The following is a 27,378-nucleotide window of genomic DNA, read 5'->3' on the forward strand; positions in this document are numbered from 1 at the left end:
TTGGTCAGAAAAAAGATCAGCTGTAGAGTTTGGAAGCTTGAGGGTCTTGGTGTTGTCCCAAATCATATTTTTTCCACCCTGATTTCAATTGGTTCCTCATTTCTGTGTATCTCCAGACTACCTTTTAGACTGCACACCAGCAGCTATGATCATGATTTCTTCTGCGTAAACATTTCTCTTTTCTTCAACTTCATGTCCTTTCCTCCTTATCCAGCACCTTGAAATCTTTTGCATTGTCCTACCTGCTGTCTTCTTAATAGCACTGATTCTTGAAATGGGAACTTAATCCTTTAAGAGGCTTGAGCACCTTGAGCTTGAATGGAAAGTAAGCATCTATAACCTGCTGGCAGGAAGTGCTTAATAAAAATGTTTTTGTTTTTTTAACAGGAGGCCTTTCTTGTTCAAATGGTTTGGGCTGGACATCTATATACATTTATTCAGGAGCTTCCACCACTGACCTCAGTGGGACTTCCATATGTACCTGAAGTGCCACATTGTAGTCTCAGTAGTTCTAATCATTTTCTGTGTCCTAGTGCTCCTGTTCTATCTGGTTAGTTTTAATCTTCACCGTATATTGCTATATTTTTAACTTGATGTATTTATTGATTTTTAAAAGTTGCTTTGGGGACCATGATTGGCTGGGAAATGGGCTAGAATATCAGTAATAAATAGATAGCATCTTGCTGGTCTGTTTTGATAAGTAGATCCCAGCAGGCTGCCTTCCTGTGAAGGCTGTTCATGGCGCTATATCAAGTAAGAAGGGGGAGGGAATCACAAACACTGTTTCAGTCCTGTCAACTAATAACTAATAAAGTAATCTAACAATAAACTAAATCCCAGTCTATTAAAGCTTAAGCACAGCAAAATCCTGTACAAATCCTACAAGCCAGTAATCTCACAATAAAAACAAATCCAAAGCCAACAAACAATATTACATCCCATCGACAGAGAGAAGCCATCTGTCCAGAGCAATAAAAAAAGTCAGAAAGAGCTTGTGTGACATTAATATGTTGCACAATATTAGGTAACATGTTCATTTTATTGGTTCATCATGATCATGATTCTGGTCATGATGGTGATGACCATAGTGATCACATGATGCTACTTGAAATGGTGGAGATTTTCTGTTAGTTAAATTGTAGCGTGCATGCGCGCGCGCGCACACACACACACACACACAAAAATCTCTCTCTCCTTTTCCCTCTTCCATTTTCTCTTTCAGTGGAAAGGATTTTCTTTTATTGCTCACTGGCTTTAATGTTGAACCCAGACACATATATACTATGACCAATTTTGGGTAATGATGATGAGTGTCTCCCAACTGACAACTCAAGAGCTGTACTCTGAATGCAATTCTCTCCCAAACCCACCCTCTTCACTGTGTTGCCTCTCTGTTATTTGTCTGACCATAGAAGTATAGAATACCTATCCATGAGCCTTTGGGGCCCTTTAACACCAGACAGTTATGGTGCTACAGTTCCAGAATCCCGTGGCTTGTAGTTTGGTCAGGGGCACAAGAGGAGCTCCCTGGCTCAGGATTCTAAAAATCTTTCCTAGATAGACTGCAAATCCAAGGAATCTAGTGGATAAAACTAAGGCAGCTAAAATGGCATCATAATACTAAAACTGTCTAGTGTGAAAAATTCCCAGGATCTGTGTTCAGATGCTAGAGTACATACCAATCTCCAGTCCCCTTGTTTTCCTGAAACAATATAGGTAACCCCATGTTGCTTGGAAAAATTGTTACTTCTTGGGAAGTTGTAACCCCCTGAATTCCTCTTGGTCTGGTTCGTTTCTTTCTTTGGGATTTTTAAACAAATGCTTTAGTCTTAGGCCTACAATATGAACACATTCTTTATTCTTTGGCCTACAATGTAAAATCTCTTGCAGTTCACAACAACCCAAGGCACAGCAAGAGAGAAAATGAGATTTGATTTTGAGCTTCTCATGCAGCATTGTGCCTTCAGCTATTAAACCAAATAACCAAATAGGGCTTTTTTTTTGTGACATATTATAAATTTTCCCCCCATAGAATCATAGAGTTGGAAGAGACCACAAGGGCCATCCAGTCCAACCCCCTGCCATGCAGGAAATCCAAATCAAAGCATCTAAGGAAGACCTCTAAGGAAGGAGACTCCACCACACTCCGAAAGAGTGTGTTCCACTGTCGAACAGCCCTTACTGTCAGGATGTTCCTCCTACTGTTGAGGTGGAATCTCTTTTCCTGGAGCTTGCATCCATTGCTCCGGGTCCTGTTCTCTGGAGCAGCAGAAAACAAGCTAGCTCCCTCCTCAATGTGACATCCCTTCAAGTATTTAAACAGGGCTATCATATCACCTCTTAACCTTCTCTTCTCCAGGCTAAACATCCCCAGCTCCCTAAGGTGTTCCTCACAGGACATGGTTTCCAGACCCTTCACCATTTTAGTCGCCCTCCTTTGGACATGCTCCAGTTTCTCAGCATCCTTTTTAAATTGTGGTGCCCAGAACTGGACACAATATTCCAGGGTGGGCCTGACCAGAGCAGAATAGAGTGGCACTATTACTTCCCTTGATCTAGACACTATACTTCTATTGATGCAGCCTAAAACTGCATTGGCCTTGTTAGCTGCCACATCGCACTGTTGACTCATGTTCAATTTGTGGTCTTCTTGGATTCCTAGATCCCTTTCACATGAAGTCTCATTCAGCCAGGTATCACCCATCCAATATCTGTGCATTTCATTTTTCCACCCTAAATGCAGTATCTTACATTTCTCTGTGTTGAAATTCATTTTGTTAGCTTTGGCCCAGCTTTCTAATCTATTAAGGTCATTTTGAATTTTGATTCTGTCCTCTGGGGTGTTAGCTACTCCTCCTAATTTGGTGTTGTCTGCAAATTTGATAAACATGTCCCCAATTCTGTCATCCAAGTCATTGATAAAGATGTTGAATAGCACTGGGCCCAGGACAGAGTTTGTGGGACCCCACTGGTCACTTCTCTCCAGGATGAAAAGGAGCCATTGTTGAGCACCCTTTGGGTTCAGCCCATCAACCAATTACAAATCCATGTAACAGTTACTTTGTCTAGCCCACATTTCACTTTGCAAGAATGTCATGGGGAACCCTGTCAAAGGCCTTACTGAAATCAAGATATACTATATCCACAGCATTCCCTTCATCTACCAAACTGGTAATTTTATCAAAAAAGAGATTAGGTTTGTTTGGCATGACTTGTTTCTCTGAAACCCATGTTGACTTTTTGTGATTATGGAATTGCCTTCTAGATGTTCACACACTCTTTGTTTAACTGCTCCAGAATCTTTCCTGGTACTGATGTCAGACTAACTGGACAATAATTGTTGGGATCCTCCTTTCCCCCGTTTTTGAAAATGTAAATATGTAACTCTTTATATCATTCAATATGAGTAACAATAATGACCCATCAGGAAAGAAACAAATATTGTATCTGCAGTCTTGGAAATAAGGATGAAAATGGTGAGTTTAGATTCTATGCAAGTTTATTCAGACTTCTTGCTGAGCTCAGTGGAGCTTATTCATTTGCTTCCGGGCGCAATATAAGGTGTTGGTAATGACCTATAAAGCCCTAAATGGCTTGGGCCCAGGATACCTGAAGGACCGCCTCTCCCCATACACTCCGCCCCGCACCCTCAGAACATCTGGGCAGCAATTACTTAGGGTTCCCGGGGCGAGATTGGCCTCCACTACCAAGAGGACATTTTCCATCGCCGCCCCGGCCCTTTGGAACACGCTGCCCATAGAGCTCCGCTCAGCTACCTCCCTGGCCCAATTCAGACGGGACTTAAAGACCTTTCTGTTCTGGACCGCATTCCCTGAATAAGGTCCTATAGGCCTCCTCCGCCGCACTGGCAATGGGATTGGCTAATCCTGGGGCCTTTTGTTTTGTTTTTATGTCTTTTGTAATGGTGGTATGCTTTTAATTGTGTATTATTGTATTTTAATTGCTGTAAACCGCCCTGATCTGATGGAAGGGCGGTATATAAATAAAATTTTTATTATTATTATTTTATTTATTTATTATTATTATTCTCAAGTACGCATGTGCAAGACTGCAGCTGTCATTGTTCAATCTTTTTGTATGGTCTCAGCAAATTCTAACCATTGAGATGTACATATTTATGTGCACCTCAGTTTCCAAAGACTGTTAAGATATAAAGCCATGTTGGATAGGGGAAAGCTTTTGACCATGGAATCAGTTTATCAGATTTGAAATGAGGTCTTTTAACTGGAAAACTGTATGGCTGTATTATGTTCTTCTAGTATAGCTGTCTAAATTTAGAATCTCACTATGAAATGCTCTGTAAGCTGGTAAAAGCATCTTAAGAACCCAGGACTCTGGATCTGAGTGACATTTTGATAAATAGCTCCTAGGCTCTCAAAGTGGTTTGTTATATTTACATGTTCAAACAGTTCTTCATTTTTCCATATCGGAAAAGTAATAAAAAGAGTAACCTCTAGTTACTTTAAAAACCAGAACATTACAAACTGCTGGTCAGTGATTAAAAAATATGCTTGCCTCTGTGACTGAAAGATATTCACATCCAACTTGTGATCTCCTCTTCAACACTCCCAACTGAATGCAAAACAGTAGACACCATTTGATCCAAGTGATATTCCATCACTACCTTCAATGAATATGAAAGCAATTTTTAAAAATTACAGAGACATAGCTGTGTTAGTCTGGGATGTCAGAATGCAAAGAGATCTTGTAGAACCTTTGAGACTAACTGTGTGAAAGAAGTTGTAGCATGAGCTTTCATAGATGCATTTGAGGAAGTGAGGCCTTAATCCATTTCAAAAGAAAGTCAAAAGACAGAAGTGGCTTTTGGCTAACATTCCCTTATGATGTTGTAGTACTTCCATTCTCCATCCAGAGAGAGCTGATCGTAAATGTGTGGCTTTTGCCAAATGGATGTTTCCAGCAGGACAAAAGCCAGGTTTTCACGATCATTTCCCTTAGCAGTAGAGTGGAACTGCTTCATAGACATGCAGGAAGCTAAGCCGGAAGCCACTTCTGTCTCGCTGCCTTTCATCTTTCTTTTGAAATGCACTAAGGTCCTGTCTACGAAAGGTTATGCTACAACTTCTTTGTCACAGATAGTCTCAAAGATGCTACAGGAGCCATTTAAAAATTACAATTACAGCACAAAGGGAAATGCAGCTATCCCTTAAGATATTATCCTAATCAAATTGTTTGTGCTTTAATTATGCCTCCCCAAAGAAAAACAAATAATTACAATCAAATGGTTATTTGCTGCAGTTTAGTTACTGCCCAACACTCTGTTTGGGTGAATGAATGTGCTTAAGAAAGGGGGGTAGAAATTCTTCCTGAAACTTTTCAACAGTGGCATCTTCATTAAAATTTGTTAGGTTAAATTAACAGTTCCAGCCATTTTTCAGAAGGCATGTCTTTGTGATCCCAAAGTGTTGGTTGGTGACAAGCAATTGCTTGAAGCAAAGCTGATATTAACAACATCTCAGCCCTGCAACATCTCAGTCCTGAATGCCACCCCCAGCTTATCCCTTCCATCTGTCTCTCTGTACAGTGGGGCGTTCACATCAGCAGGTTCTGACCATGAGGTTCAGTTTGCTGCTGAGCTCCTCATCAAACATCCTGCACTGTGTAGACTTTTTCCTCTAAGTATTTCATGCTTCAGACAGCCCTTGCTGTGAGTCTGACAGAAGTCTACTTGCCAACTCCTGGAACGGAAAGGAATTGTAGGCAAACAGTTCCATTGAAGTAGGGAAAGGATTGCATCACTCCAAGATTTACAGGATATTTGAGATATTTGCTCCTAAATTTCCACCACTGGTTGGTAGATCTGTGTTGATTTGAGGAGATTCAGCATCCTCCCCCCATTTTTGTTCCCAGTGAAGCAACCCGGGCATTTCCCCAGCTATAATTCTTCTTTTCCTCTCTTTCTTTCCAACAACTGTTGGAAACATCTCTCTTTAGCTGGACCCCTGGGAAATAGTACAGAAGAAAGGAACCAGACTCCGTTTCCCCAGTGTAATGGCCTCAGTCCAAATTAGGCCCCCTCTAGTCATATTTAGCCAAGGGCACAGGGTGAGGAGATACATTGAGAGATCCAGTCATGGATCTCTTTGACTGTATGTCCATGGGGCCTCAAACCACAGTCTTATGCACACACTGTCACTGAGTTACTTCCTTGCAAAATCACAAACAAGATCAGGCTGCAAAGCAAAAGCTTAATCGTCTAGCTTGGAAATCAGTGGGACTTAAAAGAACTGTTTTCTTTCTCTGCTTCTAAACAGTGCTGTTTTGTTTTATTCTGTTCTTTTTTATTGTATTTTATTGGCTATCATAGTAGCTCTGTGCAGTAAAAAATTATCACAGAAGTACATTCACTGTGAGGAAACATTCCATCATATGTATGTAAATGGAATCGTTTTATTTTAAGTCCCTAAATACTTCCATTTATGACTAATGATTACTCTAATACATGTCTTCCTCTTCCTTTTTATTGCCATCTCTGGTGCTATTTTCTGTTGGTTGAAATGCAAGCTAAATGCTCATCTTTCTCTCCGAAGACTTACTGCTTTTCTTCCAACTCCCCAATAATGAGTGTGAGTTGAAGATCAGAGCATATGTTAAAAGGCGTCTGATGCATCTTTTTAAGCATTACCTTCAAATGAAATAACTGCCCTTTACCCTCTTACTGCAGGATAGAAGGGGAGAAAAAGATGTGCTAACACATGAGAATGGGCGACTGACCCATCTCCCATATAGCACTATCTTTATACTTGATGCATCAGAGATAAGTGGAAATCATTCATAAATGTTTCTGGCCAGTCTTGCAGCATTTAACCCCGAGGGGAGAAGTTGCTTCTCAATTTCCACAGGGAACAATTTAATGCCCTCCTGGCCCTGCAAAGCTCCTGGGCTGCTCACTTAGAGGATGCAAACTTTTGTCTCTTTTTCACCTTCTTTAATCATTGTGCTTAAATAGTTGTCATGAGTTCAATCATTTCGGGGCTTTTAATAACCAAAGAGCATTTGTTCCCATTTATTAAAAGCATGGGCTGTTCTCTATTAAAGCTGATGTAGGAGGGGGGGAAAAACTCCTGCTGTCATTGCTTCAATTACATTTACACCTCCAGGACGATGAACCTGCTTGAGATGACAGGACAATTCTTGATGATCTGCATGGCAGGAACAAGTTGCAAAACTTCCCTCCTGTCTTTCTCTTCAGTTGTGTCCTGTTGAGGCAGAAAAGGTCATGGGAGAGTAGAGAGCCTTTCAGTCCCTTCTGTGTTCCAGCAAGGAAAGGGGTGTATTGCTTTGAGAAATAGTTTCTTCTATCACCCTCCTCCAATCCTCTCACTATTTTGTGCTCTTCCAATAAGAATAACGGGGTGATGATAGCTGTATTTAGGAGCCTGGTCTAATTCAGAGGCTTTAACTACCATAGGCAAATAAGATCCATCATTGGGCAATTGTTGCATTAGTAAGGAAAATGTCTGGGACCAGAAATCTCAAGAATTGCCTTCTGTGGATTCACTGAACACTTTTGAAAAATCAGCTGTAAAATTGAATTAATTGGAATAGAACACATGCTTGTTCTGGACTACTCTATCCATGGTCCATTTATTCATTTACTTATCTGAAATGCTTTTTAAAAGCCTGAAACACTTTAAAACAATCTAACATGCTTTTAATAAGTGGAAAGGATGCAGCTCTCTAGATGTTGTTGCACTGTAACTCCCCAGCATTCCCCATCATTGACAGGGCTGACTGGGGGTGATGGGAAATGGATCCCAATGACACCTGGAAGGCTCAATGCTCCCAATTCCTGCTTTAAAATAATTCAGACAATAATAATATCTAGGGGTAGCCGTGTTGGCCATATAGCAAATCCAATAACATACAAACAATGATAACTTTATTGGACCAACCAAAATGCACAAATGCATGTTGCAAGCTTTTGAAGTCACACTGGCTTTTTCATAAGGCAAACAGGAGAAAGAAATTGAAGATGTTAGCCGTAGGTCATTTGCACTGAGTCTGCATAGGTCAATGCAAAGTCAGTGCAAATGGACAGTAAATTTCCTTGACTTTGAAAATCTACCAGTGACCACATGGCCAAAGAGGGAGGTGCCAGCTTCGGGTCACTTTGGAGGTATGCTGTTTAAATGATGCATGCATCCCAAGAAGCCAGAAGCTGCACCAAAGCTGCGCTCCAGTCTTTAGGACTGGAGCATGGCTTTAGCATGGATTCCGGACTCTTAGGATGCGTGCATCATTTAAACAGCATACCTCCAAAGTGACCTGAAGCAGCTTTATTTTGGCCTGTCTGTATAGGGCCTAAGACCAGAAACAGAAAATGCAGGCCTATGACTTCCATTTCTTTCTCCTGTTTGCCTGATGAAAAAGCCAGTGTGACTTTGAAAGCTTGCAACATGTAATTGTGCATTTTGGTTGGCCCCATAAAGGTATAATTGTTTGGATGTTAGACAATAGTGAGTAAATGTTATGCATAACAGCTGAATTTAAAAATGCTAGTAGTTGTTGCATTACTTTTTACAGTAACAGCAATGGGCTTTCATTGAATCGTAAAAGAAAGCCTTTTAGGTATTAGTATGCAAAAGAACCTTGTAGCACCTTTAGATGAAGGACTAAGGTTTAATCTGCACTGCAGAAACAATGCAGTTTGACACTGCTTTAACCACCATGGCTCAATTCTATGAAATTCTGAGATTTATAGTTTGTTGTGGCACCAGTGCCCAATGACAGAGAAGGCTAAATAGCTCACAAAAATACAAACCCCAGATTCCAAAGCACTGAGCCATGGCAATTAAAGCAGTGTCAAACTGTGTTAGTTCTGCAGTGCAGATTAGACCTAGCTGAGTGAAAGAGGTTGTAACAGAAGTTTTGGTTGACGGTCTACTTCCTCATTCAGCTGAGGAAGTAGACCAAGTCTATAAAAGACTATGCTACAACTTTTTTTGCTCAGATAGGCCTGTTACAGACAGCCAAAATAAAGCTGCTTTGAGTCACAGTGGAGGTATGGTGTTTCAATGATGCATGCGTCCTAAGAGTCCAGAAGTCGCACCAAAGCCACGCTCCAGCCCTAAGGACTGGAGCGTGGCTTTGGTGTGGCGTCTGGACTCTTAGGACACATGCATCATTGAAACACCATACCTCCACTGTGACTCAAAGCAGCTTTATTTTGGCTGTCTGTAACAGGCCCTTGTCTCAAAGGTGCTGTCCTTTGCATACTGATTTTCCAGACTAACACAGCTGTATCTCTGTATTCTACCCTCTTTTAAGTACTGTTGATGTTTGCAAAAAGTAGCTCTTTATATATGTCACATTCTTTATGGTGTTGGAGAATGAATGAGAATGGAGATATCTAGTGCTCTGTATTAGGAGAGAAAGCCAGCTACAAATGACAAAGATTTAATGTCTCTGCTAAACAGAGTATTTTACATCCTTTCTACACACCACATTTCACGACTGTGATTGTTGCAATGTGTTGGAGTTCAGTCAGTGGTCTGGAAATAAAAGCTCTGAGATAACATGATCAGCCCCTTGAAGCATCCATAGGCTTCTCTTCTGTCCCATCTCACTGTTGATTAAATGACATGTATGCAAGGGAACAGGGGAGAGAAAAGAAACTCCTTATCCCAACAGAGGCTTTTGTCTCTTGGCCCTTTACTCAACAATGAAAGAAATTGTGCCAACGACTTTGAGCAGTGAAACACCCTATAAACTCAGATTGTTCTTGCTTTTACAAACCCTTCTACAAAAGGGAGGTGCTTTCAGTTCCTTAGGATTTTTAACTTTAATATAACATGCTTTTTTAAAACCATCACACATATTTGTGGCTCATTATAGGCTGCTGCTTTGGGTTTCGAGTGTGGGACAGTGCTTATAGAATATGGAGAGTGGAAAAGCAGACTCCCCTCCCCCTCTTCATCATATATATCCTGCTGACTTATGGCTCGTTGTGAAAGGATCCTCTGTACAACCACTAGACAGAGGAAATAATGAGCTTCAAGCAGCCAAACCTCTGAAAACAGTTGGCAGTTAGATAATGATGGATATGCTAGCAAACCCTGGGAATGTTGTAGTGGTGGAGGAGGAATGAGGCCTATAATGAAAAGGAGGCAGAAACTGCTCACCCCTGTTAGTATAAACATACAATATGCAATTCAGTCTGATGCTGATGGTGGAGCAGAGCCTCCTAAGTGTTGCTCCCTGATCACAAAGGCAAGGTTATTGGTTTTCTTTCTTTCTTTTTTTTAAAGATGGTATCAGAACTGAACAATGAATGCATATAAATATATCTGTGCACACAATTGTTCAGGCTTTATAATAACCCCCCTTTATTGGTGCCTAGCTCAGGGGGGTGGTCTGAGGAGATCTGTGGATGTTGTCCTCTGGCTGGGACAATATTGGGAAATCCCATGTTATGTCACATTGAGATCTGTAGAAGAGATGTGGGACAGAAGTAAATCAAATCCATGAATATAGGGCTACCAGGCAGAAAAGCTTTTTGTAAATGGAAAACATTTGATTTTTTTGTCTGACTGTCTGAATGTTTGCTATCACACCAGTAACCTGCAGGTTTTGTTTTGAAATTTATTTTCAAATATAAAAGGACTGCAACACATTATTTTGATGGTAGGTATCCATAGTTTTGAGCATTAGACTATAACTGAATCCCTGCTCAGCCACTGGGTGACCTTGGGTAAGTTACATGCTCTCAGCCTCCAAGGATAGCAATGCCAACCCCCTTCTGAAGAAATTTGCGAAGAAAACCGCATGATAGGTTTGCCTTAGGGTCACTATAAGTTGGAAATGTCTTGAAGGCACACAACAACATAAAGTCAAATACGTAGATAATATCCATTTTAATTGCTCTTTTTTATTATGGTTTGTTGGACTCTAAGCATAGTCAGCTGCTTATCTAGGGTCTGAAACACAGCTCTAAAGCTTTGTCACCTAGTAAATATTAAAAGCTTCCAGTAACATTTTGAGACTGCTTTGCAAGGCTTGAATTTTAGCAAATATTTATTTATTTGACAAAATTTTAGGCTGTTTCCTTCCTCTCCCCAGTGATAAGCCACTTTGATTTTTATTATCCACTGTATACGTGTTCAGCTGGAGGAACCTGTATTTCTTGGATAAATCTCTGCTCAGCTATAGAAGTCCACCAGGTGACCTTACAAATGGTGGTAGTGGTATGGGTGGTTAGGAGAGCATTGGGTAGCTGGAGGTGGGCTTCAGGAGTGACAGAAATGGGTTCTGGGGCCTACACAGGGCCTGTGGGCTCCACATTCCTAAGTGCTGCTCTAAAATAACCAAAACAGATACCAAAATATTTATTTTCATTGCTTTGGCGGGGGGGGGGGGGGACATATTTGAATGCTACAGACTAGATGTCTATGATACAAAACACTCTCTACCCTTGTCCACTTGTGTTCTGTTACTGGTGCTGAGGTGCAGCACTAGGCACAGGATGAGCTGGCGCTTGAACCATGTGATATTCCTCCTCCACCATTAAGTGATATGACTAAAAGGTTACCATTATGTCATAAAAGCTGCCATTATGCGGCATTAGCAATTTTAATTGATTGATTAATATTTTGATCACAAAAAGTATTAATTAATTGATTAATTAATATTTTGACCTTTCTTGAGGCTCAAGGCAACATCCAAAAAATAAAACAAATGCAGTTAAACTCATTTACAAAGACATAAGAGAGATAAATACAAATATTACTGCTAAAGTGTAATTAATCATTCAATTAACTGCAATTAAAGTGCAGTCATACTTTCATTATCAGAGAAAGGAAGTGACTGCAAGCAACTCATTGCCTGCAGCTAGTTTATTTCCAACTTGTGTGTGTGTGGGGGGGGGGGGGGCATTTTTCTCACTCTTCACTTAGGAAAATGTTTGTGTCATAGGCTTTCATGGACCAGAAAATCTGGAGAGCCCAACTTGTCTTTAGATGTCATAGGATGCTTTTGCAGGTTCACCACAAGGAGGCTAGCATTCCCACCAGAATTTGTGAAGCAGTGAGATCATGCTCCTGGTTGCTGAGGATTCCAGAGAGCTGGAAGGAGATATTTCCATTTCCTTTCATTTTGTGAGCTTAATAACCATTCGTTCTGGGCATGCAAGGCAATGGCACACCCTAAAAAATGGCAAAAGTAAAATAAAAGATGATCTTGCTTTTATCTCAGATTGGCGCTCTATTTCCAGCTGTTAATTTCACAGAGGAATGCTTTCAGCTGCAGAATCTCATGTGGAGCAACTAGTCTTTTAAGATAAACTATGCACATTGTAAAATCAAAATCCAAAGCAGTAGCAACATAGGGTTGCCCCCTCTTTTTCCCCTAACAGAGACTCTGTGGTTTCAATAATTGCATAACAGGTGGAAATTCAACAGGAGAATCTCCCTTTCCCCACCACTATTGATGTGTACATTTCAAAAAGTCACTCCCAAAATCAGAGTGTGGTCAAAATGGTAAAAGTTATTAATGAGAATGAACAGAGAATCTGGGAGAGGCAATAGCACTTTCCTTTTGCTTGAGCCTATTGGGAAGAGCAAGATTCCACCATCTCCCCTCTCCTTTGCTGAGTTAGTTGTGAACAAACTACTTTTGCAATGTGAACTTTGAAGCAATGGATGTAAACCCAAGACAAAGGGGGAAGGTGGGAGGAGGAGAAGGAAAATGGAACAGTTTTAAAACATCTGAAAATGTGGGAGAGCAGATGATTCATTGGGACAGTCCCTGCCAAATTGGAACAAGCAAGTCACAAGGCCATAGGAAATGGACTTATACTGGTCAAGATAGCTGTGTACTATTTCTAGTGTCAGAGACAGTGGGCCTAGCGATCAAAACTTGGAAACATTATTTTTGTTTGTACTATAATTTCTAGAATCCCTGATGAAGTATGGCCAGTGGTGGCTGAGAGATCCTGGGAGTTGTGGTCCCAAAAAGTAATTTTTACAGTCTCTGCTTTCAATACCAGTTGATGGGGAACATGTGCAGGAAAGTGCTATTGTGCTCACAAAGTTATGCTCATGTCCTGGCGGTGGGCCCCCTGTGTCATGGGTGTCTGGTTGGTGACTGTAGAAAACACAATACTGGACTTAATACTTACTGTGTCCAGTTCTGGTCACCACAATTCAAGATGGATGTGGACAAGCTGGAGCATATCAAGAGGAGAGCAATCAAAATGATGTACGGTCAGGAAATTATGCCATATGAGGAGTGACTTAGGCAGCTGGGTATGTTTAGCCTGGGGAAGAGAAGATTAAGAGGTGAATCTTTTTCTTTGGAGGTTTATAAACAGAGGCTGGATGGCCATCTTTCTAAAGTGTTTTGCTTGTGTATTCCTACATGGCAGGGGGTTGGACTGGATGACCCTTGTGGTCTCTTCCAACTTTAGGATTCTATGATTCTATGATATACCTTTGTCTGAGCTAGCTGGGCTCCCCTGTGGTTTTGTACAAAGTTAGACCATCTGTCCAGCTAGGGCAGTATCTGTTGCCTATGGCCCGGGCCTTTCTGATGCCCTCGTCACGTGCTAGGGTTGCCTGGGGGGCAAAGTGTCCACATGCCCCGCAACCTTCACATGTGACGAGGATGTAACAATGGCAGCGCCCTGTATACACAGTGCCACCATTGTTATGTAAGCACTGCGCGGTGTCCACATGGTGCCGCGTGGCACTTATGTAACGAGTGTGCCAGTGGTGCTTCCCTCTGGAGGGAAAACCGCCGCTGCCAGCCCGGACCATCAAGAAGGTATGTACCGGGCCTATATTGACTAACAGCCCCTGGCCAGAGTTAAATACAGGGATCTTTTCAAGTCCTATCTAGAGATGCAAACAGAAGTATAATGATGAATGTTATTATCTAGGCACTCATCTCAACAGTCTTCAGAGTCACATCCAGAAGGTAAAAGACTGGCAACTGGGTTAATTCATATCAAAAAAACCAGGCAAAGAAATATTCAGAGACATAGCTTTGTTAGTCTGCATTGGCATAAAAACAAAACAAAAAAATCCTGCAGCAGCTTTGAGAATGAGAGAAAGCCATTTTTAGCATAAGCTTGCATTGGTCTAATCTGCATTGCCGAAATAATGCAGTCTGATACTGCTTTAACTGCCCTGGCTCAGATCCAACAGAGCACTGCCCTGGCTCAGTGCTAGAAAATCCTGGAATTCTGATTGGTTGTGACACCAGAGTTCTCTGACAGAATAGACTAAATATCTCACAAAACTACATATCTTGTCCTAGCCCTAAAGCAAAACTTTGAGTTTTACACTTGGAGAACTCAGCTCACTAGCAGATCTCATCTCTGATGGGTAGGGGCTTTGCAAAAATAGTAGACCCAGAGAATGGGGAAACAGTGGGAAATGGGAATCTCTGCACATGAGTGATCCTTTCTTCCACAAAAGGACTTCTGCTAGTGCTCTGTTGGATCTGAGCTATTCTGTTGTTCAGTTGTACAAACTGAAAATACTGGAGTCATTACTTAAAAATGGTGTGTGTTAATGCATTAAATATTTTTCCAACTAGGTGCATAATCATATGACAGTGCAGTCATAATAGAATGTGACTTATGTGTAGGGTTCTCTTCTGAGTTCACACACACCAGAGTTACTATTGTGTTACATTTGAACTACTGGACACTTGATGATGAATTTCTATTTGTTGCAGCATAATATGTGAAACAGCTCTAACAGAACGCATATTTAAGATCCTTAACGGCAGAAATAGGTGACATGCAGCCTGAAAACCAATGTAATAATTCCAAAGATTCCCACTGAGATCTGGTATTGAGATTTTGACATCCTTCCACTGTGGGATCTCCCAGGATTCAAATAGGTTACTTAAAATTTCCTCCTCTGGTGTCTTACAGAAGTGACACAAAGAAGAAAACAAAGCAACTAACAGGTGAAATGAAACCAACAACAAAGAGGTACAGAACACCTCTATTTTTGTATTTTTGTTTTTTAAAGGAACATGTCAGTTGTCAACAGCAGACACCAAGTGCCTCATCTGGGAGCCAAAATTCATTTGACAAGCAGACACAGAATACATGCCACTTCCTTGCTTTATCTATGACAGACCATGTCTTCCCTCTCTTTGTCTATTGACATTTTTGTCAGCAATCCAGATTCGACTGGAGCAGCTTCAGAGCTGAAAACCACTCCACGATCCCTCTTGCCTGTGGTCCTTAGTACCCTCTGTTTGCTGTTCTGCACATGCTTCTGCTTAAACAGTTAACAGAAGAGGCTAAAAGAAAATGAGACCCTTTATTCAAGAGTACATGCATTTATGCAAAGTGGGTGTTTAGCTGGGGGTGGCCAGTTGTATGTTAGGCTATTTAGACGTATGCAGAATATCAGCATGGTAGGGCTGGGGGAGGGAATGAGGTACTCATGAAGTGTTTACTGCTTGGTGTTAATGATATACATAAAACAAAGTATGTTGTTTTGATTATCTCAAATTACATGGTGGTCCGCCATACACCACGTTACACCTTGCCAATTCCATGTCCAGGTTACTTTCTTAAGCAAGCAAGGGTTAAACAACAGGAGAGCCATTTTCAGAGGCAACCCCATGACTAGCAATCAGCACTAATAAGATGCTCTCTCTCTCTCTCTCTTTCTCTTCCTGTCTCTCTCTCTTTCTGTCTCTCTCTCCCCCCCCCCCCTCCACCTTCCTCCTCTCACAAGATTCACAGAAAGCCCTCAATCCATGCCGAGCACATTCAAAGGCAAGGGACTAAGCGCTCCCCTTACAGGTTCATTATCATTCCCCGGTTATTCCCAGCCAAGTGAATCAGGAAGGCAAATGAATTAGTGAGAATTAAGGAGCCTCTGTGGCCTGAACCCTCTCCAAATCTCAGCTAAGATGAAAGGTAGATGGACAATATCTCATGTTCCAGGCCTCTCAGTGATGGAGCGCCCATGGCTGCCTGCTTTCTCTAGAGTCTTCCAGAAATGCACAGGGAGTTAATGGTGCTGAACGTCTACTGACCACTGGTTCAGTCTTGTGGGAGAAGTTCTACCCAACTGCAAATCTCCTCCTCAGTGCTGTAATCCAGTCCTCTTCCTTATATCTTTCTCTCTCTCTCTCTCTTTTACACACGCACACACACAGACACACACTTAATTTACAGGACTCTTACTAAAATACCTCTCCTTCACAGAAGCAAGCTAGTGCAGATACACTTTGGTTTCATCTCAGTCACTCAGCAGTAATAATCAAAAATAGCAGAGAAATGCCATAGCCTACATAATGATATCAGATGTGGGGCATTATAGGACAGGTGCATAATGCTTTACATCACACAGCCTGATAAGTGTCATTGGGACACTTGGTTTCCCGTCAAGGGAATCATAAAGCATACTAGTTTTAAAACATCCTTGCATTTTATCTCCTCTTGTTATATATTTTGTCCATAAAATCATCAAGCATTAGCAAAAACATTTTTTGAAGGCTGGCGAGCATAACGTGGATGTGTTTGTTTCGTAGTGGGTGAATGTGCTCACTCAGGTCAAAACTATACCATACTGGACAGGTTTTGAAGAAATGCAATGTTTTTATTAAAAATACATAGCCAATCGTATTTGATCACTATGTAAGGCATTTAATTAAAGAAATGATAGGGAGGGGTCAAAAATGGATGCATTTCCAAGGAGACTGCAGTTTATTTTTTTGCCTTTGGCAGGAGAAAAGAGGGATTGTTGGTTTTGTTAAGGCTGTGCAGTATTAGCACATTTTGAAGAGGAAACATCCATTCAATTAGCTGTCGTTATTATGATTCTAATAATAGATTAGTCTAATAATTCCCTATCATATGCTACTCAGTGCTACTTATTTATGTTCTGATGCGTTCAGCATAAGCAATATACTGATGATAAATGAACATTTGGCAAATGACATTAAAATATTCTTAGGCTCTACTAACAGCCTCAGTTCATTTATTTCTGAGAACTGTATTACTGAACAGTTCATCATGTATTTGGTACAACAACAAAAAAAAAACAACAATAAACCTTTTCTTCCCAAAATGAAATGGTTATAATAATCATCATTCAAAAATATAATAAATAAATCTGGATTGTACAAAACTGGATCCTTACAAGTATGCCTAACAATCTTTCATTGAAATCAGTGAGAAGGAGAAGTGTGGGACTTTCAACTCAATCATGACAGAAGATGGACGTTATTCTATTATTTTAGTGCTCTGTTTTTAATGTTAAAACCAATCTTCACTTCTGGTATTATATCACTAAAGTTCTATGAACGGATGACTTTCTAATCATAAATGTACACTCTTCATGGAAGATTAACATTTCTTGTTAAATCATGTAAATAGATATCCCTAAATATACAGATATGAATAAATATAAATATGTCCCTAGATATCTGTAATATATGTAATAGATAATACATATGTGGTCTCTTTTGTCTTGAATCTGTTATGTGTAATGGTTGTCTTGAATCTGTTATGCGTAATTTTCAAATACCAGAATATTAAAGAGACCAATAGGTTAGTCTATACATAATAATTAAATGCACTGTGAGAGTTTCAACAAGGTTTTAGCAAAATTTATGAAAAGCGTGTGTATACTTTTAAGGGAGGCATTTCTCCGAAGTGTTAGCATGTGAAGCCTAGCTTGTCCTACAGAGTATAAGGTCTTTTTAACTTTATTTTAGCTACCCTACATTTTAAAAAGCAAAGCAATAAGAAGAAAAAGAAATATCTCCATCTTTCTCCCTGCCTCCTGCTTTGCTTTAGTCCCTAGCAATCTGGGCTCTAAATTAGTTTACAAAAAGACAAGGATTAATGCATTTATATGCCTTTCCAACTAGATGGTGCCCTTGTTTTTTTCAATTAAATTTATTATTAAAAATATTAATTTTCTTACTACAGATATGTCAGCCACTACTCCAGTCATAAAGGACACAACAGGGGGGAGGGGTTATAAACACAAAACATTAAGTAAAAACAAACCTCAACATTCATTTCTGATTATTACAGTATTTTTTGTAGCATGTCCTTTGCTGGTAGAAGGGAGGGGCGTGTAAAGAATGTTTTCAAGACAGGGAATATTATAGCAGCAGAGCTTCATGGTTTGCAACAACCATGACAAACACACACAAAAAGTCTATCTGATGTGTTTTGTCTGTTACTGCCATGCTGCTTCTGAACACAACATGGATATCTTTCACATACTTATGATCAGTTTTACATGAACACTGAGCATTTCCTATTTGATCTGGTAAGTAATTTTCCATCAAATGCATACAGCATGAGAAAAGCAATTATAACAGTTTAGCAGACAGTCAAGTAGTGACCCCTCAATCAGTCTTAGGCACCACCATCAATACATTCCCCAAAGCTTTGTAGTAAAAATATTATTATATAAGAGGAGCAAAGCCGCTGTAGCCGAATCCAGCAGTAGCAACAACAGCCCGTTCTGCATTAGCAAAGCAGCCAGTGTGCCCTGCCCTTGCGCTGGCCACAAATGACCAGTGAAATCCCAGAGGCACTCTTGATTGTCTGCATTCTTATTTCATCAGCTGCAAAATATCTGTCACTCACGTCCCACACAGCGCAAAGTGACACCTGCCAGTCTCAAGAACAAGGACAAATTAATGTTCTCTCTTCTTCCCCCAACTGTTATCTTAGAAATGAGGGCTAGCAGGGGTGCAAACAATCAACAGCTTGAGAGGGCACTGTTAAAGTTTGCAATAGATTTCCATGGCTTCCTTCCTTTGTCAAGGCTAATTTGCAACTACAATTGGCCCTTCGTACCCACAGATTCTTTATGCATAGAGTCAACCATCCATTGCTTGAGAATATTTTTTAAAATATAAATTCCAAACAGCAAGCCTTGTTTTTTGTCATTTTATATAAGGCACATCATTTTACTATGTCACTGTATTTAATGGGACTTGAGCATCCACGGAATTTGGTATCCACAGGGTGTACTGAAACTTAGTGGATACCAAAGGTCCACTGTACTGCTGTCTTTTTAAGTTGTCATTGAATACATGCCGTAGCTACTGTTATCTTTAGAAAGTCCTTTAAAAATTGAAAGACTTTTTGTTGTTTTAATTGAAGATCTACCAAAAAATGAGGATTGCTTTCTTGGGAATGAGGTAAGGAAGAGACTGTTCCATTGGTTACTCTAAAGATATCCTGTAGCACAAAGATAACCACCCAGCTAGTATTTTTAGCTACTCCATCACCTTAGAAATCATTGAGAGGCACCCACAGTTACAAGCTATAGGATTTCTAATATATAGTTCTGATGTCTGTCATCATGTCATTTCATGTTATGCAATATTATATCAGTCTGTGACGAGATGAGACATGACAGGACGTAATGCAATGTAACATATAAAAAAATGTAAATAATACACTTTTGGGGATTAGATATCCCCTGTCAGTTCCTATAGCATGAATCTGAACTAAATTTATTGAGGCGGATGAAAGCTCAGTGAACGCCAAACTGTCCATGGTGTTTGCGAACCCAGCATGCATCACAGTTCACTGACTTTCCCAATTACTTTTGGGCAGTTTGGCACATTTCTAAGGATGCACTACAATGCGGAACAACATTTTCTATTGTTGCACACTTTTGACAGTGTCTTGAAATGCTTAATTTATATGAGAGATGCCTAAACAGGAACCTTTCCATTATGGTTTGTTCAGAAGATGGAAACATGATCCTAGGTTTGCCTCTGTAATGCATCTGTCATTCTTCTGCCTTTACATGCAGTTCATACTCTTTGGGATAGCAAAAATGGTACTGTGTTAACGCATGTATCAGCTAGTAAGCTAATGGCCAGTATATTGAATATAGGTTATGGAGACATGAATTCAATTCAAATCAAATGTTGTCTTGGGTAAGTCACAGCTAGTCTCTGTAATCAGAGACTGGAAACAGTAGCAGGTAAGCTCAAACATTAATGCATTTTGTTCAGAAAAATTAATTCATTGACATTAATCATTTAAGTAAATATTATAAAATAAGTTTGATACCTTGATTGTTAGTGAAGTGTTGCTAAAACATTCCTTTTAAATTAAACACACACATACACACACTAAAAATGCCTAACATGGGCAACCCCACTCCAAATTATCTCTTGGCAATGACTTAAAATAACACAAAATATTCCCGAGACTGTTAATACTGGTGGCATTCATACAATTAAAGTAATGACTTTTAAAATCCCTGTTAATAATTATAATGAATCAGGAGCAACACATTAATTTTTAATGAATTAATTCCAAATGCTGCCCCTAACACAAAAGGGTTATGAAATGCTTAGCACACTTCTGGCTTTGTGCCTACTGTATGTACTGGGTGAGCTGCAAGTACTGAAGTCTGCTGAAAACACCAAATGACCTATAAACCAAACATATGTTGAATAATGTAATGATGGGTAGAATGTAGCCACGGGAATATATTTTAATATATGAGGTAGTGTTGTGCAGTCAACAGAGTGTTTGGATGTGGACCAGGGAGACCTCAGTTCAAACTCCTGATCAACCAGGACATAAATAGCCATGGGAAGTCACTATCTTTCAGCCTCACCTACTTCACAAGATTGTGGGAAGAATGAAATGTGTGTGTTGGGAGGGGTTGTGCATTCCATCCTGAACTCCTATAAGGGCATTTCTTGTAAAATAAAGAATGTATGTATGACAAATACTAAATTTTGTGAGAAGTAGTGCCTTTTTAATGGGAGAAAGAAATAAGAGACATGATAATGATAATTATGATGAGAGAAGTGAAACAATATGCAAAAATATGACCAGTCCCTTCAAACATCATGGGGACCCATAGCTAAGCTTCTTTAACCAAAGTTGTAGATGTGTTTTATTGTATTATATTGGATCAGAGATTAGAAACCATAACGAGGCTGAGGAATTCTACTTGTTGTTATTCAAAAAAAATATTATTATTGCCCCAATCTTTGACCATGTCTGACATGACATCTGCATTTAGCTGCTGGCAATAAATGGACGACACACCAGTAGACCTCCAACAACCCAAAGAGACAAAATCACGTTTTAGCTAAAATCTGTCAACAAATATGGAAAACAAAACAGTGGCCCACAGACTGGAAGTGATCAATATACATCCACATCCACAAAAAAGGAGACACAAAAGACTGCGGTAATTATAGAACCATTTCACTAAATTCCCATGCAAGCAAAGTCATGCTTAAAATTCTGCAGCAAAGACTTCTACCATATGTGGAGCAAGAAATCCCAGAGATGCAAGCTGGATTCAGGAAAGGAAGAGGCACTAAGGATCACATTGCAAATATATGATGGAAAATGAAGCACAGAGAATTCCAGAAGAAAATCAGCACGTGCTTTATCGACTACAGCAAAGAATTTGAGCACATAGTCATGAAAAGCCACATGTGATTGTCCTGATGTGTACCTGTGTTCAGGACAAGAGACTGCCATTGGAACAGAATACGAAGAAGCAGAAGAGTTCCCAGTTGTCAAAGGGGTCAGGCAAGCCTGCACACTATCACCCTAGTTATACTACCTAAAATATGCAGGTGACACAATATTACTAGCAGAAACCAAGAAAGACCTGGAACAATTACTGAAAAAGGTTAAGAGGGAAAATGCCAAGGTAGGCTTAAAGCTGAACATTAAAAAAACAAAAATAACGACCATGGAAGATCTACAAGAATTGGCCCAGGCACGTAGCCAGGATTTTGGGAAGGGGGGGGGGGGGTCCAGACTAAGTGCCACCATTATAATGGGGCTTGGGTGCGGCGGCGCAGCAGCACACACCATTCATTTTATCTAATGGAAGGGGGGGGTCCGGACCCCAAGAACCCCCCCCCCCTTGGCTATGTCCCTGATTGGCCACATCATGAGAAGGCATGAATTAGAAAAGACATTGATGCTAGGAAAGGTAAAGGAAAGGCATGCGAGATGGTTAGATTCAATCAGTCTGCAGGACCTAGGTAGAGTGGTGGATAGGGCTCTTGGAGGTGTCTCATTCACAAGGTTGCCATGATTTGATGTTGACAACAACAATGAATGGAATTAGACAATGAGTGGACAGCAACAATTGAAGAATTGTTGATCAGAGAATATTCCATATGTATTTGGTTCCACAGATTAATCCACATGTATCTACATAAGTTCTATTAAATATATAGGAGATTCAGTGGCGGCCAGATTTGACCACAACTTTGACTGCATAGGTCAAGAACATGCAACTTGAAATGTCTTAACTGGAATATGGGACATTTTCTTCATCTTCTGTTCATACTGGCTCACTTGGGCATTCACCTGAATGCCTGTCCATCAAGGTTGCTGAGTCTGGAAGCATGCTAGACCTCTGGACATTGAGTGCAAAGGTCTGAGTCAAGGCAGTTAAAGCAGCCTCAAACTGGATTATTTCTCCAGTGTGTTTTGGACCCTCAATGAAAATGAAGTCTGGATACTGACAATTGAAAAGGTAAAATTTGCCATTCACAAGATTGGCTTAAATATCACAGAGTTTTGGACTTTCTACTATATGAAAGCTTCCATACTTTTCTCAGAAAGCATGAGAGCTAGTTTTCCAGTCCAAGGGAAATTAAAGGACTACAGATCAAATGATGGTACTTTCTCCAGACTGTTAGAGATTATAGACATTAGGCATACATTTTCTGCCTTAAATGTACCCAATTTACAAATAACGTTGCCCACTGCTAGCAAATTGTTACAAACTAGCATCTTCACATACCTTGTCACCAGGCTGTAAATGATGTCTTCTCTAATGTCGCTCGAGGATGTGTGGAGACACCTACAGACACAACATTTTTGACTGGCATTGGCTTTTATGCTTTAATATTGTGTGATTGCAAGGGACAGTTATAGTCTCAAGCACCCAGAAGTAGTTGTTTACCATTATAGTTGCAGTTAACTTTTTTCTTGTTCCTCAAAAGTAATTGAAATAGTTACTTTTGACAAAATCTGAGACATATGACACTGGCCTGTGGTACAAAACAGTCTCTTCAAATCCACATCGTTGACTCAACATCCACTCCAGAGCACCAGCTGACAGTACAAGACCAAGCGTGATCCAGCACTTGAACCCTTTGATATTTCTCCTCTATTAGGGCAGTCACATTCCTGCTAACTCTTTAACTACCTAAAAGGAGTGACATTATCCTTTGTTAAATTGCAGTCATAATATCATATAGTTATAGTTCCGTTATTAGAAAGGAAATTAATCGCACATAACTCATTATGTGTTAATGCTATTTGAGCTAAGCTCTGAAGTGTTACTTGGAAAGCCTTAATCCCATTAAAATCCTGCAAACATGTGTGGCACTGAACTCACTAAGGCTTTGAGAAGGAACTTTAATACTGAAATCACCCATACTTCCTTCCAAATAAATATGATTAGGGATTTGGGTGACAAGTATTTAACTGTATTCAATGATTTTCACTAGGACTAAGGGCAAAGGTTGTGGTGAGGATATACCTGGAAACGAAAAGTCTGAATTATGCAACAAATACAAGTATTTCTTTGGGAGTGTGCATGTTATATAGATATGTCCACCAGGGAGCCATTGGTGGATGTAACATCCTATTAAGTATACAGAATATAATAATAATAATAATAATAATAATAATAATACATCTGACTAGGAATACATCAACATTCTACAGGTATACCAGTCTGAAACCCCTGGTTCCATCCTATGAAATTTTGGAATGTGTAGTTTGGTGAACAACTTAGACTTCTGTCTGCTAAAAGGGCTGTTGTATTCTTGCTCAACGAAGTAGACTAGAGCTCTCCAGCAGAGCATTCCAAGTGCCTCACTGAATTAAAGTTTCCAGGATTCTGTAGGATGGAGGCATAGCAGCTAAACTGGTATCCTAAGTCAACAATGTGATGCAGCAGCAGCAAAATAAAATAAGCCAATGAAATTCTAAGCTTCATCAATAGAACTATAGAATTCAGATTTAGGGAGGTAATAATCCAGCTCAGCTCTTCTGCTTTGGTCGGGCCTTGCCTGAAAAGCTATGCCCAGTTCTGGACACCACAGTTTTAGAAGGACATTGAAAAGCTGGAGCATGTATAAAGGAGGGTAACCAAAATAATAATAATAATAATAATAATAATAATAATAATAATAATAATAATAATAATTTTATTTCTATTTCCCACCTCTCCCTACGGATCGAGACAGGATCACATCAAAATGGCACAAGGTCTAGAAATCAAGCTGTATATGGTGCAGTTAAGAGAGATGAGTATGTCAAGAAGGGAAGAATGAGGGATGAAACAATGTCCAGATTTAAAAATCTGAAGGACTGAAATGTAGACGATTGAGCAAACTTTTGACGGTTGCCTAAGTACCCTAAAGGCACCAGACAGGGTGACCAGATGTCCTCCTTTTCTAGGATATGTCCAACATTTCAACCTGCTGTCCAGGAGGAATTTCAAATTGTCCTTCATTTTAAGCATGATTGAGAAGCATGAATTTATATTTATATGAGTATTTTTTTAGCTTTTGTTTTTGAATATCCTACATTTTTCTTGAATGTCCTACATTTTGTGGTGCCTTGTGGTTAGGACATCTGGTCACACTGGCAAAATATCCTGTCTCATCTTGGAAGCTAAGCAGAGTTAGCCTTGGTTAGTATTTGAATGGGAAACCACAAATGAATATGAGGTACTGCATGCTATATTTCAGAGAAAGGAAATAGCAAAGCCACCTGTATAAAATCCATGGGGTCACCATAAGTCTGCAGGTGACTTGAAGGCACAGAGAGAGAGAGAGAGACTAGGGCCAGAAACAATGGATTAAAATTACAGGGAAGAATATTTTCACTAAAGATTAGGAAGAACACCCTGATGGTAAGAGTGTTTGACAGTGGAATAGATTACTCAGATGGTAATGGAATAAGTTTTCAAACAGTGGCCGAATGACTATTTCTCAGGGATGCTTTTAGTGGTGAATTCCTGCATTGGTAGGGGGCTGGACAAGATGGTGCTTCAAATTCCTTTCAACTCCATCATTCCATGAATTGAATTGCTACAGCTGTGTACTGTATACACTCTTACATGGCCATCCCAGTACTGCTTTACTGTATGCTCCTGTTGAGCTTAATGGTGATTATCCCCAGGTCAGTGTGCATAGGACTTCACAATTTGGACTGCAAGTCAGTATGTCTGACTTTTCCCAGATTACAGTTTATGGCTGCTTGGCCCCGTTGTGTTTGCCTCTGCCAATAACATTCAGTGGCTTTTATGCAGACCAGCAGGGCTAGAGGGAAGCAGATTTCCTTTCAACACCTTGCCCGCACTGGGGATGTTTTGCCAGCATTTCTCATCAGATTGCTCCATGTCCACTGCTGTTAGCCAGTTTGGGAGCCAGAAAGTCAATGTATGAGGTGCTGTGTTCATTAGCCAAGGTTAGATTCTTTGGTGCTTCACAAGCCAGTGGTTGATCTCTTCTGGGCTGGGTGAAATTTGGAAGTGCAGACGAGCAGAATGGGTTAGCGATGGTGAAAAGGCTCTTGAAGATTCCTCCTTTATGTAAAAGAAAATGAGGTAACTGAACATAGCTTTACCTGCAAATGCATTCCTATAGAAGCAAAGATGAAACATCTTCTTTTCTGCCATAGCGATGACTTTTAAATGTCCCACTTTAGGGATGCGTGTGTGCATGTGTTTAAGCTTCTAAAATGTTCTCTTAATAACACACTTTGGTCTTTAGCCACAGAAACGCAGAAATAATTAGAAATGCCATTGTGTACAGTGCCTTCTGGACTGGGCTGAAGGTGAAGGAGAAAGTATCATGCTATCCTTGTCAGCTGCAAGGGTAATTACTGCTGGCTGAAATTACTCAACATTTGTTTATAAGCTCCCCAGAGCATGCTGTAAATAGATTGTCTGTTATAGTCCAATCACATTAAAACGCTGCTCCTTGCAAACTGCTACCTCCTGTTTTCTGTAAGCTAGACACAGGGAGAGCCTGCTGCTCACTTATTGAGTGCCGAACACTGTAGAGCTGTGTTTAATGTGATTGTTTTCATTAGCTCCTCTCTGTCCGATATCACATTTATAGTTTACAGGGTCTGAACGCTGAATGCTGGCAGGTTGTATCACTTTAATCTGCCACAGCCAGATCCAAATATCTTTATTATTTGAGGGCATCAGCAACAGTTAAGGAGTATTTTTGACCAGTAAAAACCTGGAAGTATCTCCTGGGATGTTTTTGGTGATACCACCCCTCCCCCTCAAAGAAATGTACAGTCCATCTTTAGTCTGTTGTGGTTTAATCCATTGCAGCTACAATCATAACCTGTGACAATGCCCTAAAATGAGCCATATTGGGCCAGACTAAAGGGCCATCCTGTTTAGTGATGTATTCATAAAGTGGACAATCAGTTATCTATAGACATAAGTCCTCCTAAACAGAGTTTCTCATTATTTCTGAGGAAGAATGTACAGTATAGGATTGCACTACAAATCATTCTGAATGATTGAAAAGGTACTGAGAAGTAATCCAGTAGTTCAATTATTAGTTTTCTGTGGGTTTTTCAGCTCCTGTGGCCGCGTTCTGGAAGAATTTATTCCTAGTATTTTGCCTGCAACTGTGGCTGGCATCTTCAGAGGCTGGTGGCATGGAAGTGTGTGGATTATACATACCTGTGGGACCCTTGTTTGCAAGGAAGTGTTTTTTATGTGTTGTAATGTGTCGAATGGCACAGCCTGGAGGTGTATTGCATGGAGGATATATATGAGGAGGATTTGTGTCTATTTAAATGGCAATCCATTGGCTTGAACCTTGAGCCTCAGTGCTGTTTATTTGCTTCTTTTGAGTCTTGATTTTGGTGTTTTTCAGGATTTGTTGAGGTTTGTTTATCCAGTATTCTGCTACTGCTGATTTTTCTGGCTGGCCCAGTCTGAAATGTTTCTTTTGTTCCTAGATTCATCTTTGAATGCTGCATTTGGTGGTTCCTTAGTAGACTTGTCCACAGCTGCACAGTATGCGGTAAACCCCTGTGACCATGAGGGGGGCTCTGCTGTCTTTTGTTGAGCACAGCATTTGCTGGATTTTGTTGGCTGGTCTGTAGATAATTTGAAGGTTGTGTTTCCTCTTCAGTTTTCCTATTCTGTCCGTGACTCCTTTAATGTATGGTAAAAATAGCTTCTCTTTGGGAGGTTGTTTGTCTTCACTCCCGTGGTTTTTTCTGGGTCTTCTGATATCTGGGCTGGTGTAACTGTTGGCCTGTAGAGCCCAGTTTAGGTGCTTCAATTCATCTTCCAGGAAGTGGGGTTCACAGATCTCTTTTGTCTGGTCTACCAG

Source organism: Sceloporus occidentalis, unplaced genomic scaffold (genome assembly GCF_023333645.1).
Source record: "Sceloporus occidentalis isolate IW3139 unplaced genomic scaffold, rSceOcc1.0.p SCAF_4, whole genome shotgun sequence".
NCBI classification, from domain to species: domain Eukaryota; kingdom Metazoa; phylum Chordata; class Lepidosauria; order Squamata; family Phrynosomatidae; genus Sceloporus; species Sceloporus occidentalis.